This window comes from Panthera pardus, unplaced genomic scaffold (genome assembly GCF_024362965.1).
Source record: "Panthera pardus isolate Hobbes unplaced genomic scaffold, ASM2436296v1 HiC_scaffold_16, whole genome shotgun sequence".
Taxonomy (NCBI): domain Eukaryota; kingdom Metazoa; phylum Chordata; class Mammalia; order Carnivora; family Felidae; genus Panthera; species Panthera pardus.
The window spans coordinates 60405116-60427948 of record NW_026526721.1 but is presented as its reverse complement, the minus strand read 5'-3'; the positions used below and the strand labels follow the sequence as shown (position 1 = coordinate 60427948).

The 22833-nt window shown below is 35.8% G+C and overlaps 1 protein-coding gene across 42 annotated transcripts in view; it reads left to right on the top strand.

Moving 5' to 3' along the window:
- Positions 1-22833, top strand: part of ZBTB20 (zinc finger and BTB domain containing 20) — a 775662-nt gene that overhangs the window by 514953 nt on the left and 237876 nt on the right. For 30 of the 42 annotated variants that reach the window (XM_019448044.2, XM_019448070.2, XM_019448026.2 and 27 more), the window contains one exon: positions 16373-16470. The exons of 11 other annotated variants lie outside the window; for them this stretch is intronic. The gene's annotated coding sequence lies outside the window, so the exon portion shown is untranslated. Of the gene's footprint in view, positions 1-3746; positions 3786-16372; positions 16471-22833 lie in introns of all 42 variants that reach the window. One more of the 42 variants, XM_019448028.2, reaches the window with a different exon arrangement.

The window sequence follows — 22833 nt, the reverse complement described above, 5'->3', positions numbered from 1 at the left end:
ATTCTGTGCTTGTGGATTGAGAAAATTAATATGGTTAAAATGTCCATATCACTTAAAGCAATTTATAGGTCCAGTGCAATCCCTATCAAAATTTCCATGGCATTTTTCACAGAACTGGAACAAATAATTCTAAAATTCATATAGAACCACAAAAGACCCTACCTATGTCAACCAAAGAAACCTTGAGGATGAATAACAAAGCTGGAGGGATCATGCTCCCTGATTTCAAACTTAAAAAGTTATATGATATGGCACAAAAACAGACACTCAGATCAATGGAACAGAACAGAGAACCCCCAAATGGACCCACAAACGTATGGCCAACTAATATTTGACAAAGCAGGAAAGAATATCCAATGGAATAAAGATAGTCTCTTCAGCAAGTGGTGCTGGGAAAACTGGACAGCGACATGCAGAAGAATGAACCTGGACCACTTTCTTACATCATACACAAAAATAAACTCAAAATGGATGAAAGACCTAAATGTAAGACAGGAAGCCTTCAAAATCCTTGAGGAGAAAGCAGGCAAAAACCACTTTGATCTTGGCCACAGCAACTTCTTACTCAACACGTCTCTGAAGGCAAGGGAAACAAAAGCAAAAATGAACTATTGGGTCCTCATCAAAATAAAAAGTTTCTGCACAGCGAAGGAAACAACCAGCAAAACTAAAAGGCAACCGACAGAATGGGAGAAGATATTTGCAAATGACATATCAGATAAAGGGTTAGTATCCAAAATCTATAAAGAACTTATCAAACTCAACACCCAAAAAACAAATAATCCAGTGAAGAAATGGACAAAAGACATGAATAGATACTTCTTCAAAGAAGACATCCATATGGCCAACCAACACATGAAAAAACGCTCAACATCACTCATCATCAGGGAAATACAAGTCAAAACCACAATGAGATACCACCTCACACCTGTCAGAATGGCCAACATTAACAGCTCAGGCAACAACAGATGTTGGTGAGGATATGGAGAAAGGGGATCTCTTTTGGTGGGAATGCAAACTGGTGCAGCCACTCTGGAAAACAGTATGGAGTTTCCTCAAAAAGTTAAAAATAGAACTACCCTATGACCCAGCAATTGCACTACTAGGTATTTATCCAAGGGATAAAGGTATGCTGTTTCAAAGGGACACATGCACCCCAATGTTTATAGCAGCACTATCAACAATAGCCAAAGTATGGAAGGAGCCCAGATGTCCATCAATAGATGAATGGATAAAGAAGGTGTGGTATATATACACAATGGAGTATTACTCGGCAGTCGAAAAGAATGAAATCTTGCCATTTGCAACTACGTGGATGGAACTAGAGGGTATTATGCTAAGCGAAATTAGTCAGTCAGAGAAAGACAAATATCATATGACTTCACTCATAAGAGGACTTTAAGACACAGAACAGATGAACATAAGGGAAGGGAAGCAAAAATAATATAAAAACAGGGAGGGGGACAAAACATAAGAGACTCTTAAATGTGGAGAACAAACAGAGGGTTACTGGAGGGGTTGTGGGAGGGAGAATGGGCTAAATGGATAAGGGGCATTAAGGAATCTACTCCTGAAATCATTGTTGCACTATATGCTAATTTGGATGCAAATTAAAAAAATTAAATTAAAAAAAAGCTATATGATATTGGCATAAAACAGCCACATATAACAATGAAACAGAGAGCCCATAAATAAACCCACATATATAAGGCCAATTAATTACTATAAAGGAGGCAAGAATATACAATGGGAAAGGACAGTCCGTTCAGTAAATGTTGCTGGAAAACTTGACAGCTGTATGCAAATGAATGAAACTAGACCATTATCTTACATTATATACAAAAGTTAACCCAAAATGGAATAGACTTGAATCTAAGACCTGAAACCATCAAACTTCTAGAAGAAAATGTTGGCAGTAAGCTCCTTTGACATTGGTCCTAGTGATGCTGTTTGGATCTTACTCTGAAGGCAAAGGAAAACAAATGGGACTATATCAAACTAAAAAGCTTCTGCACAGTGAAAGAAACCATCAACAAATAAAATGCAGCCTACTGAATGGGAGAAGATGTTTACAAATCATATATCCAATAAGGGATTACTATCAAAATGTATAAAGAACTCGTACATTTCAATAACAAGAAAACAAACGATATAAATTTAAATGGGCAGAGGGCCTGAATAAATATTTTGTAAAGAAGATATACAGATGGATAACAGGTGCATGAAATGTTACTCAACATCACTAATCATCAGGGAGATACAAATCAAAACCACGATATTACCTTACATCTGTTACAATGACTATAATAAAAAAGACAAGAAGTAACAAGTGTTGGCTAGGATATGGAGTAAAAGGAACCTTCGTGTAATGTTGGTGGCGATGTACATTGGTATAGCCACCGTGGAAAACTGATTGTGGAGGTTCCTCAAAAAATTAAAAATAGAACTATCATATGATCCAGCAATTTCACTACTATCTATCCAAAGTATCTATCTGAGGAAAGCAAAAACACTAACACAGAAAGATATATGTACCATTACCTTTATTGCAGCATTGTTTACAAGTAACCTTTCTGTATCTATAGATGTATGGATAAAAAACATGTGGTATGTAAACACAATGGAATACTACTCAGCCATAAAAAAACAATAAAATCTTACCATTTGCAATAACAAGGATGGATCTTGAGGGTATTATGCTAAGTGAAATAAGTCAGTAAGAGAGAGACAAGTATCACATGATTCCCCTTATTTGTACAATCTAAAAGACAAAACAAACAAAACAAAACTCAGCCTCATAAATATAGAGAAAAGGTTGGTGTTTGCCAGAGGGGAGGGGTTGAGGGTATAAAATGGGTGAAAGGGATCAAGAAGTACCAACTTCTAGTTGTAAATTAAATGGCATGAGGATATAAAGTAAAGCATAGAGAATATAGTCAATAACATGTTAATTTTGCATGGTGACAGATGATAACTAGACTTATTGTGGTGAACATTTACCAATCAAATCAAACATCAAATCACCATGTTGTGCACCTGAAACTAGTATAATAGTGTATGTCAATTATACCTCAAGAACAAAAAATAAATAGGCCTCTAAAAACAGAAAATAATTTTATTTCCATGGCAGGGAATCTGATTCCTTTCATTTTATCTCCTGACATAAAGAAAGAAAAGTACCTAAGAAATCATTAAAAAGTTGATATAAAAATAAATCCTCCTTTGAATATATGAGCTATGTAACTTTATTCTCCAAGTACTTGCTAAGGTCCCAGTTACCCAAGACAGAGCCAGATGCAGGAAAATAATTCATACCAAGACCTATTGTAATGCTAGTAAAAAGGCAGTTGAAGCTTTTTGAAACCATGTTGCTGCAGGTTGAAAAAACATTAACCTATGTGCTTTTGAGTTGAAGGAAGAATTTTGTTTGTGGGCATTGGCATGATTGCTCTATGTAAAATGTGGAGGTTGCACACATCTCTAATACAGAAAAGAAAATGGGCAAGCCAGCCATATTCTAACCTCGAATATGTGGTTGCTTTTAATGACACAGTGCATCAAGGTCAAGAGAAGGTGCCCTCAGCAGATGGAAGACTTTCAAAGTGAAAAAGCTTCATTTACATTTAAAATATATTGCATTTCACATGATTTCTGAAGAATACTTGCTTGTTGTAGTTATAACCATGGCTCATTTCTGTAATCATGTGTCAAGTAACTGACTTACCTCATGTTTGTTTCTCTGGCAGGTGTTTTCTGTGGAAGGGCAGTGAAAAAGGTGGAGGAAGGTATTCTTTAATATCTTGTTATAAACCCACTAGGTGTCACTACTTTCGGTGGGACTCTGGAAAGGAAACTGTCAGAAGACACATCTGTGTCTTGGCAAAAAAACAGATATCATAGCACCTTAACTTTTAACCTCTACTATACATGAAGACCTATGTAGGAGACTTTCTCATGATTATTTGTGCCTGTAGTTCCTTTATTTTGAATTTTTTAAGATTGAGTTTTGCAATATTTATATTTGAATCCTATTTTGTTCGTAAATAGTTTACTGAAGCTATTCTAAAATATGTATCCGCCTTAACTTTTTAAATACCCAATGGAATTATTAAAGGCATTTAAGTGCTGTGGTAACATAGAATGCATTCAGAAGGTTTGATCTCACATCGTTTATCAGGTACTTTAGGGATGAGAAGCCACATACTTTCATGCCAGTGGTATGGAAACAATTTTCTTCTTTCTTTTTTCTTATCCTGCCTCTCATGTGTGTTCTTTCTCTCTTCTTGTTCTTCCTTTCTCTCCCAGTTTCATGAAAATTCATTTATCTGTGACATTTAAAGACTCTGTCTGAGAGGTGTCTGGAGCTGTGGCTGGCTGTGTACATCAATAGTTTCTTGGAATGTGGCACTCTGTCAATATTTGGGGGCCTCAGTAACCGCACTTAAATGCAGTGCCTGCCAGCGATCACTCTCTTGGTATCTCAGTAACAAGTCCGAATGAAGGGATATTAGCATGTCAAATTCTTTTACAACTGGCAAGACTTTGTTGACAGTATATGGGTATCTTGCATTTGCCTCTTGCACCTTTCTGTTTGTGTATATGATGTCACTTTTCCCTCTGTGTAAAAAAAATAGGAATCTCTGAAACATGCTATTATGAAACCAAAATAAATGGCATCATTGTACAATCTTGATTTGGTAGGTTTTATAGTATATAGCTATATGCATAGGAAACACAGTCTTTATTATATTCGAGGTATTTCTTTTTTGCTTTGGTTGTATGTGGACCAAAATTATTGTTGCTATTTTATGGCAGAAATATATATGTTAAGACTTTCTAGGCGAAGTCTCCATAGTTTATGTATGAGTCTAGCGTGATAGAGATTTAGCTACATAAAAAGAAATATTAGTAGGTTGGAGAAACAAGATAATTCTTGTAAACAAAAACTGTTTACATTTTCAAACATTTCTTAGTGATCCTTTCTACTTCTCAGTGAAATGGGCCATTTATAAATTAAATCATTAAAGCATTATTTGGTCAACTTTCCCATGAACTACCCTAGATAATAGCATATTGGCCTTTCGAGGTTTGTAAGAGAGACCAATATTAGGGCAACATTTTAGTTATGGAAATACTGTGTGCTCTCAACCTGTATATAATCTTGATGATATCCTCTAATGAGAATCTGTCAGGAATCAGAACTTTAAAGAAAGGAACATGGAAGATGAGAGTTTACCAGCCAACCAGGCTTATCTTGGAGATCTACATCCAACCCAAGGTTGGGTATGGAAGGATTTTCCAAGCTTTAGGTCCTGCTCAGATTAAATAATGCAGGTTTCCTATATCCAAGAGACTATCCTGGAACTATTAATGCTCCTGGATGGAATTATTAGCTACTGCTTCCTTGGACTCATTGGACCAGCAATAACTCCTAAGTTGAATGAATTCACCCAAGCTTCATTTCATTCACAGATCTTTCCCAGTATGGATTTTCAATCCAGGTCCCTAACATATGAGTACTCACTTACCATGGGAAGTTTTCTTGTTAGGACTGAGGAAAAAAGTACCTAGTTAACAGTATTAATGTAGTTTCAATACAACTGAACACAAACTCAGGACTTCTAGGACCTCTAGTTATACTTCAGAAAAGGAAACACACATATTTATTTGCCTCATAATTATGACTCATATGTAAGGCTAAAAGTTCACTTGATCAGCTATAAATGCTGCCTCCAGATTTTATTTCATAATATATAAATCATTTTTTAACTCCAATCAGTCATCATCTTTTGTAGGCTGAAGGCCTCTTGGGAGTGTCATATTAAACTAGACAGCATAGATGGACAAAGAAATGTCACAAGGACTCCAACCATCAAAGATCATCTGGCAGTGTAAGGGCAGGTCTTGAATTCAAAAAAGAAAAAAATAGGCACAAGGATTGAGAGAACAGGAAAAAGAAGAGCCTAGGTATACATGGATTTGTAACATGGCCTGGATCAAGAGATTTGGTATGTTTCTTCATAATTCATTTACAAAAAAATATATAGTAACATCCACAGATGCTGATGAAGAAATAATGCTCTCCTGTCTCCTGTCTGTACTTAGATCGTTTTTGTGGTCCCATAGAGGAAGAGGAAAAATCCAATATATGGCATTAATCATAAAATTTTTATACTACCAAAACTTTATTTCGAGATATAATAGAGAACATTTTCAGCACCTTCCATGGACGAATTAGAAACGTCTCTATTGCTAACAGTAAAACTCATCTGCTGGGCTTAGAGTGTAACCTCCTCTTGCTCTGGATTCAGAATCTTATGAATATACATTATATCTGTTCTTTATTATATACTGTTTGTTTAATGTTAGACACTAATCCTTTCTGGGGCAGAGAAAGAAACCAGAATAAGATGAGAATAAAGAATCGTCCTGCAGAATTTATAGCTAAGGACAGAAGGAATTTTGTTTTCTTTTGGATCACTTCAGACACATTTTGGAACTGTAGTTGAAATTTGATGGGCTGCAATTTAACCATCTCTTTTCATTAATACTAGAATGTTCTCTTGCTTAAACCAGGAAAGACTTGGATTCTTCTCCCTTAGAGATGCTAGCCACTTCTTCAGCTCTTTCTTTGCCAGTGTATATTTTGTCTACTGATCACCGAGTAAAGTGACAGAAATAAGGACTGTGGGACAGAGTGCTGAAGGAGTACCTCTGATCCCACCTAAGCAGGGAAGGCGCATTCATTGACTCTTCAGCATTGGCTACCCCTTCCAGAAAAGAAATAGCTGCCTGACTGGATGGCTAATAATCAACAGAACACTTGAATGGGTTGTTTACAAGGCCTATCTTAACATAAAGTGCAATCTTCTATTGCTATGGAGATGACCTTTGTTGGTGATAGACATCACTCAAAGAGAGATCCACAACCCCCACCCCACATGGCACAAAAAGTAAATGGGTCTATCTGGTTTTGTTAGGTCCCAGTCACAGGGACACCTTTACTCAGAAATCAGTCTCCCTCCATTTTTTAATCAATAAGTTGTCATTCTTATTTTTAGTTCATGAATGTTTGAATGATTTATAATAGTTACTCCCTCCACCCTCCTAAGAAGTCTACTTGCCAACTTTTAACTGAAAAGGACCCCATGTAAGAAGTGTTATTACTACTAAAGAAGTGATTTTTAGGACTCATCTCAAAATCTAGTTTAAAGAAAAGGCAAAAACTGAATTTCTGATGTACGTACACCAGAATGGAGACCGTTGCCTTTGTTCTTTTTGAAAAAAGTGAGCTTTTGAAATAACTATATGCTTCTCTATAATCAAAGCCCTCTTTTCCCCAATAATTACAAAGGATATACTTTTCAGTTTCTACTCAAGTAATAGTGACTTAGATGCCACCTGCTTAAATAGCAGCCATGGATCCAGTGACCATTTATGTGCCCAGAAGTAATGACTGTTCAGTTTTGTAGGTGAATCTCTTGGAATTGTGTGCTGGGAATAGACTAGATCAGGGCTTAGATTAGTTGATTAGATTAATTGTAATAGGTATAAGAATGGATTATCCTGTTAGAAAATATACACTATTAGCTTTCTATAGAATAAAATTCTATAAAAACAATAGGCTAGTCAAAAATTGAGAATAGGTTGGATTAAGAATAGATAGGACTAAGTATTTTAGAGGAAGATTCTCTAGAAATTTAATAAATGAGCTTTTCATTAAAAACATTCTTATATTTGTATTTAATATAATTTTAAAATAAAATCATTATAGAAATTCAAACTCTGACAAGAATGGTGCTCTGTGGCTGATCACCCAGGAAAGCTGCAGTTATGTTCTAGCTTAGCTTGTGGGTGATAATACTTCCACATTTGACTTCATTGTCCCTTCTCTGCCAAAATGAGACTCACTATTTGGGAAACTGTACCTGAAAATAGTCATTTTGATACTTCTATCTGTAAGTTATTGACATGGAAATCTAACCTCCATGCAAGGAAATGTCCCAGAAAAACCCCGGTGAACTGATTTGCCAATCCTCTGAAAATGCTAGGACATTAGGTAATATGCAATGCATACTGGTATGTTTTCTTTCTTGGCCCAATGAGAGCTCTGGTGAACTAAGGCAAAGCTAGAGTTATGATATCACTCCACTCAACTAGCAGAGCTTTGAATTTTGCCTCAAATGACAATCCACCAATAAATCATTAAAATTTCTCATTTATTGTATTTGATGCCAAGCACTTCAGAATTATCAGGAAATGTCTATGAAGGGATCAGTCAATATGGAGAAGTGTAGAAATGGTATGCCATTGGGGTCCATCCTGGATTCTGGTTTTTGATTGCCTTGATTATCTAAACACATGGTCTCCAATATGAGCAAACTCGGTGTAGTCTAAATTATTGGTAGCAGCACTTCAATATGCAAAATCAATTTTAATTTAAAATTGTATTTTAAGAAGGAATAAGAAGGGAAAAGTGATGCAAAACCACATTGATAACAGGACACCAGAAATTTTAAATGGTTGCAAATCACGATTTTAGACGTCGAGGACAGGGAATGCATGCTTTAAAGTATGGTGCTTTTATGCGCGGTGGCCAAATTACAGTAATTTGAGACTTGGGAGAGAGGACAATCATTTGAAATGGACACTCAGTAAAACAGAAAATAAACAGAATGTCATTAAATAATGGGGAGAGGTAGCATTCTTCACAGGAGGGAAAGCAAACCCCCCAAGTGGCAGTCCATTCACACCTCCCTCACTACATGTATATAAAATTTCATAATAGCTCTACTAGCTTGCATATGTTAACAGCTGCTAAACTAACACCACATACCTGAACATACATATCCACATTGCTTGCTTCCTGTGGGACTGTCTTCTTCCTCCACAAATTAAAGAGTCTGCAGGGGAAGGCATATAACTTTGTTTCTTTTGAATCTTCTTTGAAGTCTTGTATTTTCCATTACCCACCATGGTTTGGCAAATGTCACTGATGGACTGAAAATAAAGAATGACTAGTTCTGTGGGCACAATAGCATCTAGAAGTAGAGCACAGAAAGTTAATCAGGAGTGTGAAAGGTAAAACAGAAATTTAAAAATAGCTGTAATAGTGAAATTCTTAAGAAGCGTGCAGAATATAGACATTGCCACTATTTCCTCTGAGCATAGATCAGACACTTAATCATTCTTCTCTGAATTCACTAAAATTTGAAGGAACATCTTAGTGAGAAAGAGTTATAAAACCCCTCCCCCCCAATTTAAATTTAACATTTTGAGAAAAAAAAAGTTCTTTAAGGGACAAATGTCTCAAAGACATGGAGACTTTTTTGCTTATCTTAGAAAAAGGAAAGTTGAGTTACTGAGCTAATTCCAGCTTTTAAGCAAGTTAAGGGAAATAAGAAATGAGATTTTCTCTGTTTTCTTCACTGAGGATCCAGAGTAATAAAATATGCTTATCCTTATCCTGCAACAAAAAATCTTTAGGTTTGATAATGAGGTAGGATCTTGATAGTGAAGCTTCTGAATACCGAAAGGGAAGTCATGAGATTGGCTTCTGTGAGGCTCTTTAACTTAAATCGGATAGACTCCCATCTTCTGGACCAGTTTACCTGTGTCAGGGGGAAGAAAAGGAATGATTTCTCTAGGTGGTTCACATTTTTCACACGTTTCTTCTCTCCCTTTTTTTTTTAAAGCCACTGTTATTCAGAGGCAAAAACTGCGGGAAGCTACGGGGATTTCTAAATGTGCTTGGCAAATGGGAAAGCAATAGCAGAGCCACCAATGAATCATGAATCACACTAGATTACTCTGTGTTACATATGCTCACTTATGTAGCCATCACACTCTGTTACAATCATTTCCTATAACAATTGATTTACTACAAACTTTCAACAGTGGTTGAAAAAAAATTTGCTCGTGAACAAAGAAATTAGAGCATATTGTTCAGTGCTCTATAAAAAGGTATAGTAGACTTTTAGTGCAAAAGTTATCACATTTCACTCTCCGCTTGTTGGTGTCAGTATTCAAAGTCAAACCCATTACCATTAAACTTAAACCATCTAGGGTCTCCTGGGTGACTCAGTCGGTTGAGTGTACGACCTCAGCTCAGGTCATAATCTCATGGTTCATGGGTTTGAGCCCCCCTTCGGGCTCTGTGCTGACAGCTCAGAGCCTGGAGCCTGCTTCCAATTCTGTGTCTCCCCTCTCTCTGCCCCTCCCCTGCTCTCACTCTGCCTCTCTCTCTCTCCTTCTCAAAAGTAAATAAACATTTAAAAAAATTTAAACTTAAACCATCCCCTTCCTACTGCAGTAAGTGAAATATTTTTGATTCATCTCCAAAAATATAAAGCCAATAAGTGTTGGTGGTATTTGCTATAAATAAGGGGAGAGACCCACAGAATGCAGTTAGGGAGAAGACATCCTCAATTAGAAAAGAAAAAAAGTCTGCCAAACTCCTCCTATTTGCCAAGCACTCATCTAGGAACTGGAGGTTCAGAGGTAAATAAGTTTCCATCAGTAGAGAGTGCTCGCAGACTAACTGAAAACAAACAGACACATACACGGGTAACTCTAGTTAAATAGATATGTATTGGAGTAAAGGTATAAGCAAGGTACTCTATAGATTTTCCTGGGACAATTCTGGTTTGTGCCTATGGTGGTTTAATTATTCATAGGGTCCTTATATGCCCTGGTTTTGACAGTAAGTTATACGTTTACCCCATAAATAGCTATAGCCGTCAAATCTGCCTGAGGTTGTCTAGCAAGAGTTTCCACAGATTAGGACAGACAATCCTAAGATTAAGATTAAGAGATTAAGAATGCTTTGCCACACATGTTGTCTACATTCAAATAGAAATACAAATGAAAAACTTAGTACACTGACTTTCATTTCTCCCAGCGTTGTCAGAGGAAGAAACTGGGAATTTAACTTGTGTGAGGTGAGGAGAGAGGGAGAAGGCAGGATAATCTAAACCCACTTATTGGTATATGATATGCACAAAGTGTGTCTTTAAATGAGCCATTAAACTATTGGATCCCCTGAAGCTCTCCCAACTGAAAGGTGGTGTGAGAAAAGACTAGAAGCTATGAAGGGAATTTTAGAAAGATGGCTTAAGGTTCAACATAAGAAACCTTATTTGGTGCCATATTTTGTACAAATAGAAGGAGTCTAAAGCAGGATTGGGTTGCCTATGAGGCTGAGAGCTCTATGCCCCTGATGGTGTGCAGCTGAATGACCGTCATGAGCAAACTCAGGCATTAGGTCAAAACTCAGGCCACTGATTAGAGTTCTATACACATTGCTGATCCTATGATTTTATATTATGCATTGGGTTTTTTCGAGTAGCTTTTAAGTAAGAATCCTGCGCTTGGGGAAACCCCTAGAAGAAAAAAAAAAGTAGAAATATCATGAAAAACAAAAGAAACGAAACAGTTTGTGAGCTAAATGCTCTTGTGACCCACTCTGAACACACACTAAAAAGAGATGAGGGAATGTCAATACAGATCTCACTGAGCTTATTCTTTGCCACTCTTACAAGGAAAGCAGCTATTTGACACATAATATTCGGAAGACATGCCTCCCTCAGAGGTCTCTACCTCTTGGACATATTTAAAGACGGAGCTGCTGCAAAGTCTTGCTTTCCAGTTTGATTTGCATAGCTCCAAGTTTCCTTCGAATGGGACCTGTAGCAAAGCTATCATTAAAGAGAAACAAAGCAGAAAACTGAACAAAGGATACATTCTGTGCAAAGTTAGAAGTTTAGACTGTTTCAGAGATCCTTGTCATGGTAAGAAAGATGTCCTCCCCTTCCCCCACCTGAAAAGAATAGCAGACAAGTGACAAAAGGAGGCTCCCTGGAGGTAACATGGGAGCAACGAGTAGGGGGACTAAAGGCTGCACACACGAAGAGAGAGAAAGGGGTTGGCATGGACACAGGAGATGCGGCCAAACACCCTGCATTCACAGCAGAGATGCGTGATTAGGTTGGAATCACTTTCGCCTCTTCCCCAGGGTATGCAAGTAGGAATAGGTCAGGCTGAGGCAAAAGGAATGACATCCTGATGAGGCTCAGCTTTCCCAGGGGCCTACAAAGGGCGGCAACACAGCTAGAGCCAGAATATTCTCACTGGCCCCTTTATATGAAATCTTGAATATCTACATTTACAGATTAAAATGTTTTCCAGTACACCAGAGAGAGAAAAGTCTTCTGAAGGTAGTGGAAATGACTTTAGTTCTCTAGTGGTTAAGAGTCTAAGGGCTTAAAGTGAGGAAAGTTGGTTTCAATCCTCTGCTACTTAACAGATAGATTTATGGGAAAGTATTTAAATTACTCTAAGTTTTCATTTCCACATGTTAAAAAAAATTGATAATGCATACACCACTGAGCTCTTCTAAAGATTATATTACACATGTGAATTGTGTAACACATGTAGTGTCTGGCAAATAATTATTAACAATAAAATTTTTATTCAGTGAGGACTGTTACCCATTTTCGTAACGTTTTCTGGTCACTTACACCAAACCCTGCCTCATCTTACGTCATTACTTTCTGTCTGGTCCTTGACATTCCACACTCTGTTTCAGCTTTGACCTGCTTCCCCAGATACTGTGTTATCTCCCTGCTTCAAAACTTCATGCTTCTGTTCTTTAAAAGGTATACTTACAATGGTTTGTAAATTCAGTACCAACAATGTGCAAATATTTCAAATCATAAAAAGAATACATGACTTCTAGGAAATACTGTTCTTGTTCTTGAACTCTGAAGGCACTCTTCATCTTTTATAACATTGACCCTGAGCCCATTCATGTCAAGTGAACAAGATATTATTTTATACTGTCTTCCTGAGAGGTTAAAATGACTCACCAAAAGTCACTCAGTGATCTCAGATGAGGAATCCAATGAATCAATCTAGAAATCTTGATCTAAAATCTGCCAGGGTCTCCATTTACTGAGAAAAAGTCAGCCTAGAGAGGATGACCCCCAGGAAATTTTATATTCTGTTATTAGTTTTTACCACATGCTTAAAATGTTTTCTGGATTTGGACTTGCCCTCTGATTACCCACAGGATACAGGGAGAAAGCTGTGTCAGTTCCCTTCTCAACAGCTAAAGCAGTCCTTGTCACCAAAACTATCATATGTTAGATCACATGTCAGTGTCTGTGACATAGTCAGGCCTTGGCTTCCCAGGATCTACTCATTACAAGTGAGTTTATGTGCCTTGAAGCATATGGCCTTGATATATGATCCCAGAGCAAAAGAGCAAGGTATTTCAAGCTGGCCACAATTTTATTGACTCTCACAGGCTTTCTTTGTAGTCATTCCAATAAACTAGACAAGAAATTTCTGATGCTCCAAGCTATCCAGTCTGCAGGACTCCATTTCATGATTCAGAGTCCAACTAAACAACTCAAGAGTGCTTTTGTGTGACACTGTGACCACAGGAATAAATAATTGCTTAGTAATTCTCTTTGAGGCAGAAAATTCTAAACATGGAGGAACCATTTCCCCTTAATGGGAGCCAGAAATCCTGTAAGTGCTTGAAATGGCATTCACAAGTCTGAATGGTAAACAGATAAAAACAGGAGCGCACCAGTTGCACAAATGACTTGCTTGTCACAAACTTGTCATTGCAGTAATCTAACATTTCTTTCACAGAGCCCGATGGAAAGGATGGAACAAACAGGCCCTGCTGACGTTTTGGCTCTGCTAAGCCTTCCTCGGAGCTAAAGCATCTGCAGCATCTTCCTGTTCTAGACCCTTTATCTGCTGAAGTTAGCTGATACTGTGCATGTCAAAGAAATGTTTGACTATTGCATTAACAAGTTGATGACAAGCAAGTTATTCCTGCAACTGAAATACTGCTGCTTTTAGCAGGCTGCCATCTTGACCTTCATCTTATTCTACAGAAGAACCCTAACAGAGCGGAGCACTAGGGAGATACCAGTGTTGTTGCCCCAGGCTGTACAGATAAACAAGGACCACCTGTTCAGAACTTAGGTGCAGCAGTATAGGGGACACACCAGGCAGTTCCGTCAGGGTTATGGGTAGGATTTCCTGGGAAACTGTAAATGTTGCAAACACGTTGCACTGTCCCAAGGAGTCTCTTGCTGGGATAAAGGGAGATGCACAGAGATTTCATTTCCTACTGCACCTCTTCCGTTCCCCACACACGTGTGCACATGCAGACCTGTATATACTTCATAAAATATTAATAGCTGGGAAAGTTAATGAAAAGTGTATGCCAGCTTCAAACATAGTTTTTGCCAGTTCTTGGAGTTCCCCCTATTAGCGGCCTCTCCTAACCTCCTCCCCATTCAGAATAGCATCTGGAACTATCTAAACCTAGTCAGAGCCATGCTCTTATCCCTGAAAAGTGAGGAATGTCCGTTGGCCTCCTTGCAGACACTTTCATTAGCCCTCTCTAACACACTCCCCGTTGATCTCCAACCTCAGCTGCCAGCAGGGAGTGCTCACACACTGTGCAACTTCCAACTCTTGCCTTACTGTTTGTGTAGCCCTCCTCCCGTGGGGGACCCACCCTTGAGCTTCCTTGAGTGTGCAGTGTGGTGGGTCTCAGGCTTATCAGCACACAGAGCTGAGCGGTAGCCTGTAACTGGAGACTTGCCTGTTGCATTCTGCCTCTGCTGGTGCCTTGGGCATACCAGCCCTTGAACAATGGAGCATTGGCCCTAAGACTTTGGCCTTTTCATAGAGCTGAGCTTCTCTTATTCATCAAGGTGTCAGGTGCCCTGGATTCCGTTTAGACCCTTGGTTAAAGGTGCAATGATACTGTCTTGTCTGGTTTAACTATCGATGAGAAGAACTCACATTCTCAGACTTATTTTCTGGCTGTTGCCTCAGGTGCTTTCATTTTTAACCATCTTGTGTAAAAATGGTTATCGTCGTTCAGCCACGGGAACCCATATTTCTTGCCAAAGTAGTGATGGGGCTTACCTTTCTTTTAGATTTGGCAAATTGACCACAGTACTGTCTCCCAGATGAAATGTTCTACTCCCATCCCAAATATCTCATGCTGCAATCGATACCTCAGCTTTGTTACCTCAGAAGACAGGTGGGAAGGGTGTGAGGCAGGGTCCTACGTTTTACACAGGGAAGGATCTGTCCCCAGAAAAGGAGGAGGAAGTAGTTTGAGGTTGGGGCACTTACATTTTCTGAAAAAGAACACCTGTAAGCAAATTATTTGAATTTTAAATGGAATTTTAGTGACTTTTTCTTTGTTTTTTAAAGTTCCTTAATAGGATTTCTGTAATGATTTTGTGTTTTCCTTTTTAATAGAACTTAAATGGCAAAGAAATAGTATGCTGTTTTTGATTCAGGAAAAAAATAAAAATCTTTTTTATGGGAATTCTCTTTTTAAATACACATTAGGGAATAGATAATGGTACCAACAATAAAAAACGTACCCTCTTCCTATTCAGAGTGATAGCTGATTAGTGTATGTGTATGTGTATGTGTTTTTAATATATATTTACTTACTTATTTGATTATTTGTCTATTTATTTTAAGAAAGAAAGGAAGAAATAAAAGAAAAATTCTTTTGCTGGAGTAACCTCATTAAATTCATAGGATTTTAGGTCTGGAAAGGAACTTGATGATAGTGACTTTGTGTCATACTCACGCTTGAGAGGTGGATACTGAGACCAAAAGATGTTTAATAACATGAATGAAGATACCCAAAGAGATTGTGGCAGATCAAGGCCTAAAACTTTCTTCTAAACAAACACTCTCATTTGAATAACTTACATTAATGTACTTAAGTCTAATAGGGCATTCATTTTTGGAATAACTGGGGTTGCATACTGGCAAAGCCAGTTTAAGGACGTACGTTTGAATAGTTTGGAGATATTTCTTCCTAAGCTGTATTTAATCTGAGTCATGGAAGGAACCATTACAATTTCAATGAATTTTTTTCTCTTACAAGGTTTCAAGGAAACACTTTCTCCATTCCCATTTTGGCACCTGAAAACATATTTTTAAACGGGTCTGTTCCTTTAATAAATATTCGTTTAAGTAGATCATATTCTAACATTCTTAGAGACAAAAAATCTTTTATCAGATTAAAAGAAATCTGTTTTTTATTCCCATTTTTAGCCATGTTTGAGTTGGTCCTTGTCAGTTTCCCCAACAAAACACTGATTAAGACATCAATGTTTTTGTTTGTTTTGGTTCTTTTAATTTAGCACAAGGGGAAAATTAAAAAAAATGCATTTACCTTTTTGCAGCTATGATAATTATATACTCTATTTTTCATTTATGCAAAACTTTATTTTTGAGGGTTTTCTTTTTGTTTCATTTCTCTGTTTTTGCATTTTCCAAACATCTGTACCGTGGCTGGTGGCGAGTGTAGCAGTGACTGGCACTTTTCCTCCACGCTTTGAGAGAAAGAGAATTGGCTGGAATAAAACCTTGCTTTCCATATGGTCGACTTGAAACAGCATTGAAAAGGTATCGTCTCTTTTTCTTTTCTGAAACCAGAGGTGAAACGCACGAGCAAATAGCAATGTTGATGCCAAACCACCTGCTGATTTATATCAGAAAAGTCCTTGGCAAGGCATCCCCCACCTTGTCCCCCACTTGGCGAGGCATCCCCCACTTTGTTGAAAACCTGAATAGATGATCTTTGTGCACTGGTAGCGCCACATCAACAATATATGCTGCCAGTCACTCACTTAAGAAAGCCTAGGTTCTACACATAGTCAAGAAATGAAAGGTTTGCTTTTGGTTTGACAAAATGAGCACTTTGTAAGTATGTTTAAACGGCTGTGAACCGCTTGCTGATTCCTGGAGTATTGGGGTCGGGTCTATTGTCAAGGACAGTGAAAAGAATGTGACACTAGTGCCTTCTTTCACCTTGATTAATTCTAGTTAGGAAAAGCAGTAGTCTTTGCCTTATCAATTATTTTAAAGTAATATATTTCTAGCACATAAAAATATAAAGAATAACATGAGCATACAAGAATCCCGCACCCAAATTGAACAAACCTTAACTAATTTGGCACACTTATTTTCAAAACTGTTTTTTGTCTTTTATTATTCTAAGTTACATACAATGATGTACATAAATTAAGTGGATAGCTTGATGAGCTTTTATGTGAGTGTGTTTCCATGAGGCAACACCCAATCCAAGATACAAAACATTCACAATACCTAGGAAGAGTCCTTGTGCCCTCCCGTGTGTGATATTCTCCAAAGCTTTAACATGAGGTTGAAAACAAGCAAAACTATTCTGACCTCTATCACTACGAATTAGTTTTACACAAGCCAAGCCATAGTATGGCTTATATAAAATGTATTCTACTGTAGGTATCACTAGAATGTATTTATTGAATCTCTCGTTGTTGAACGTTATTTCTAGTATTTCCCAATCACAACAAATACTGCAGTTAACATTTTTATACATATTTTTACACAGGAAGAATTGCTTAACTATAAGAAACATGCATTTTCACTTTCACTAGGAATGTAAAATCTCTTTCCAAAATGGTAGTGGTGGCAATTCATATTCTCATTAACTACCCATGAGAACTTCTCCACATTCTTCACAACATTTGGAATGGCTAGACTTTTAAAATTTTTGTCAGTTTGTTAGGTATTAAATAATGCCTCATTTAAAAAAATTAATTTATAAACCATCGGGACTCTCTCATGTGTGTTGCCTGTTTGGGTCTTTCCCCATCTTACTATTAGGTTATTTGTTTTGCTACTGTTATTTGGACCGGTTTGGGTTTTGGTTTTGGTTGTTGTCGTATTCTGGATTGTTGTTGTAGTATTCTGGATTATCATCCTTTAGGTAATAGAGATTGCAAATATATTTTCCTAATGTGTAATTTCTTTTTTAGCTGTGTCTGTAGTAGCTTATTTTTTTAAAGCTTCTCATTTTAATGCAGTTAAGTTTATTGATATTTTCCTTTATAGTTTGTGCTGGGACGCCTGACTGACTTAGTCAGTTAGAGCATGCAACTTTTGATCTCAGGGTAGTGAGTTCAAGCCCCATGCTGGCCGTGGAGCCTACTTTAAAAACATGTACATATATGTTATATATATGTGTGTGTGTGTGTGTGTGTGTATATACACACACATACATATATGTGTATATATATATGTATGTGTGTGTATATATATATATGTGTGTGTGTGTGTATATATATATATGTGTGTGTGTATATATATATATATAGTTTGTGTTTTTATGTCATTTAAGAAATACTTCCATATGAAAACCTTCCTTGATTTTCTTCTAACAGTTTCAAAGTTTTGCCTTTTACATTTAGATCTGTAAACTTGGCATTTATTTTTGTATGTGGTATTTTAAATGCACCCCATTTTCTTTTTTCCATAGATGACCCAATTATCCCAGCACCATTTAACAAGTTGGGCATTCTTACCCACTAATTTGTAATGCTATCTTTTGCCTACATTAAATCTATTTTTAGGATCTTTATTTCAACCATTTGTTTCTCTATCCCTGTGTTAACACTATAATGATCATAATTAATTATAATTAATTATCATAGCTTTATAATATTCTTGTTAACTGGTAAGACAAATCTCTACATTGTTCTTTCAAGTTCTCTTGGCTCCTTCTGGCCTTTTATTACTCAATATAAATTTTAGGGTTAGTTGGTCAAGTTTTGCAAAAGCCTTGCTGAACTTTATTTGTAGTGACATTAACTTTAGAGAATAACCTGGGGAAGAATTGACATTGTGATAACATTATGTCTTTCTACCCATTAACAGACTATATTCCTCTACTAAATCAGATCTTTATTCTTGTTCTTTATTAATTTTTTATAAGTTTTACCATAAAGGTCTTGCTAGAACCTATTTTGTTAGATTTCTTCTCATATTACTTGGATCTTTGAGCTCTTATGTAGAGTCTTTTTTCCATTTCATTGTTTATTGGTCATCATTACTATATATTCAGAAACTTTGCTTAACTCTGTTGTTAGTTTTAATGACTAAACTGAAAATTCTCTCAGATTTTCTACATAGGTATGTGTATCATCAGTGAATAATGACAGCTTTTCTCTTCAATTCTAATTCATAAGTGTTCAATTTCTTTTTCCTGTCATATTGCAGCACTAAGACTTTTATATAATGTTGAATAAAAGCAATGATATTAGGAATATCTGTTATGTGATATTTGCCTAGGATTTTGATAAATTGGAATTTTTGTGTTAAGGAACTTGCCACCATCTATTTATAGTTTGCAATGAATTTTTAATCAGAAATACTAGTTGAATTTTATCTAATGTATTTTCTGCATCAATATGATAAAATTTCCCATTAATATGTTAATATTTTATATGATATTAATGTATTTCCTGATATTAAACATTTCTTACATTCCTGGAATAAAACTTTACTTGGTCCTGGTATGTTTTTTTAATCCACGGTTGAGTTTAATTTGCTGATATTTTATGTAATATGTTTGCACAGGGAGATTAGTCTTCAATTTTTCTTTCTTAAACTGTTATTGTAAAGTTTTGGTGTTATAGTGGTACTAGCCTCATAAAGTAAGTTGAGCAACATTCATTTTTTTCTTTTTCTTTTTTTTCTATTTCTGAAATAGCTTTCATATAAATCTGGATTACCTGTTCTGAAAATTTGGTTAAACTTGCCTGTAAAATCATCTGGACCTGGTATTTTCTGCCCATAGTGAGTAGGTAGAGTAGGGTGGACTTCTGATTATCAGTTCAGTTTCTTCCATGGTTATTGGTTTATTCAAGTGTTCTATTTCATCTTAATTTTAGGAAGTAAGTTTGTTTTTTGTTTTTTTTAAAGAAAAATATACAATTAATCCTTAATCAGGGAACCTGGGTGGCTCAGTTGGTTAAGCATCCAACTTTGGCTCAGGTCATGATCTCAGAGTTAGTGGGTTTGAGCCCCATGTCAGGCTCTGTGCTGACATCTCAGAGCCTGGAGCCTGCTTGGAATTCTGTGTCTCCCTCTCTCTCTGCCGTTCCCCTGCTCACTCTCTCTCTCTCAAAAATAAACATTAAAATAATTTTTTAATTTAAAAAAACCCAGTTAATCCACACTTTCCAATTTATTTGTATAAAACTGTTCATAATAGTCTTAGATTTTTAATTTTATATTTAATTATGTCCCCTTCTTATGCCTAATATTATTTATCTGAGCCTTTTTTATTACTCATTGTTAGACATTTTTCTGTTTCACTTACTTTTGTTAAAAACTGTCTTTTTATTTTATCTTCTTTATTGCCTCTTATATTCTATATCATTACTTTATGCTTTTATCAATATTATTTTCTTCAGTCTACTTAAAATTAGATCGTTTTTCTTTTCCTAGATTCCAGAGTTAAATTATTACTCATTCAATTTCAATGCTTTTTATTATTTTAAAGTTAACTTTAGTCTCTAAACTTTTTTCTAAGTTTTTCATTAGCTGCATAGCTTGTTTTGGTATGTAGTTTTGTTCAATTTTAAATATTTAGTAATGTCTGTTTTGATTTATATTTAACTTAGAAGTATATGTCTTTACTTTCTAAACATAAATATACTCTATTTTTATTACTAATTCTGAATTTAATTGCCTGTAATGAGACGATGTGTTTTATATGGATTTAATTAAAAATTTTTTTTTTAATTTTTGTGACCTAGGACATGTTATCTATTTATTCAGTGCTCATATTAAAATTTTTATATGTATACCTAACTATATATTTTTCTAATAAAAGATAAAGTCCACTTTTTAGTATTTCTGATTTTCTCCCTAATGTAAAAAAGGTGCCTAGCATGTAGCATGTTTTATCTACTTACTAATTATCAATCTGTTATTATAAGTACTGAATGGAGTTTTAGTTTTACCTATTTGTTTTAAATATATGCAAAAGTGGTTATCATTGATTTTTATAGTTAATGCCTAATTATATTTTCTCGTATATTTTAATTATTACTGTGTCCGCCATTATTCTTGGATGATATGGCTTCCTTTTGGGTGCACTTTTCTTGTTGAATTACATCTTTTAGTAATTCTTTAGGGAGGGCCCCGGGGAGTATACTCTTTTTATATATCTAAAAATGTCTTTATTTTATCTTTTGTCTTAAACAGCAATTTATCTGGGTATTTCTGTTCAGCATTAGAGGATATTACTCAATTAATCTTACACAATTGTTCTTCAACTATCATTACTTAAGAGAAATCTGTTATCAATCCAGTTTCATCTCTTTGTAGTTAGTCTACCTTTTCCCTTTGGTGACTTAAAAAAATTTTTCTATATCCTTGATGTCTTATAGTTTCTCTGAAATGTGTCTAGATGTGGATTTATTTTGAATTATCAGTCATGAACTCAGGGTATACTTTCTAATCTCAGGACTCTAATGCTAGAAAATTCTCAGTTATTATCTTTTCCTTTATTATTTCTTTGTTATTACCCCCATTTTCTTCTGGGATTTTGTAAGATGTATATTGGTGTTTCCTAGTCAATTCACATATTTCAATTGCTCTTTCATTTTCTGAAAAATATATTTTACTTTCTGTGATTTTTTTTCGAGTGAATTCCTTAATATTACCTTCCAAGTCACTAATGCTCTTCTTGAAATTGCCCAATCTTAAATTATCCTATCTATTGCATTTTTAATGTCAATGAACATATTTTTCATTTTTAAGATTTCTGATTGGTTCTTTATTCACCTATTCTTATCTTACTGCTCTATGTTTTTATTTAATAATTTCTTGTTCTCTTATAAGTATGATTTCTTATCTCTGAGCATCACAAGCATACTCATGTTGAGGTCATTGTCAGACAATTCTATAAAATCAAACTCACCTGTAGTGAATGTTCCAATTATTAATTTTATTCATTGTTTTTCTTATCATTAGATTTCTTGCTATGTTTTAGAATTTTATTTTGTAGGTTGATGTTGGTCATAAGGCTTTTTTTTACTTGCCTCTTGGTCCTCTTTCTTCCTCTTTTTTTTTCTTTGTTCATGCATCCCTGGCTAGTGGTTTTTCAGTTGCCTCTTATTGGGATTTCTGGGTTCCTAATCTCAATCCAAATCTTGTACCAGTAGCTTTCAGCTTTATCTCTTTAAGGATATTTGATCATGAGGCTGTGTCTTTATCCTTCTACTTCTCAGTGCCTAAAGTGCTATATAGGCTGTTGCCCAACGTAGCAGTTAGCCAAATTTTTTGCAGCCTCTTGCTGAAGTAGTGAGCCAGGCTCAGGTCCACCATTTTATATGGAGCCTTTTGGCCTCATTTACTCCAAAGAGCCGCTAGACTCCCAGCCATGTCTGTGTGCTTCTGAGTCCAGATTTGAGCAGGCTTATAGCTTCAGCCCCATTTGCTTCTTTTAGTTTCTTTGTAAAAATGATCCTTTTTAAAATTCAACTCTGCCTCTTTGATTTTCTCATTTTATACCATATCAATTTTTTTTAGTTAACAGTATATCTCAGGTGGTACTCCTTTGATTTCACCTCTCTTTTATTTAGATATATCATTTTAAAACAAATATTATAAATAACAGTTGTTATTATTGAATGTCTAGTTGTACTAGACACTAAACTTTATAGATACTATCTTACTCAGTCCTCTCTATAATCAGTTATTTTTATTCCCACTTTATAAACTAGGAAATTGAGGCAGATAGGCTAAATTCCCCCTTAGGAAAGAGGTTATAATAGTAAATGGCAAAAGTAAGATTTGAACTCAGGTTTTTCCACTACCAAAATTAGTGCTTTTAAAGTACTACCCTCTGGTTAGATTTTGTGTTTAAAACAAAAAACAAAAAAAACCTATGCTATAGTGTTTATTTTAATAAATTAAATAAACTAACTGTTATTT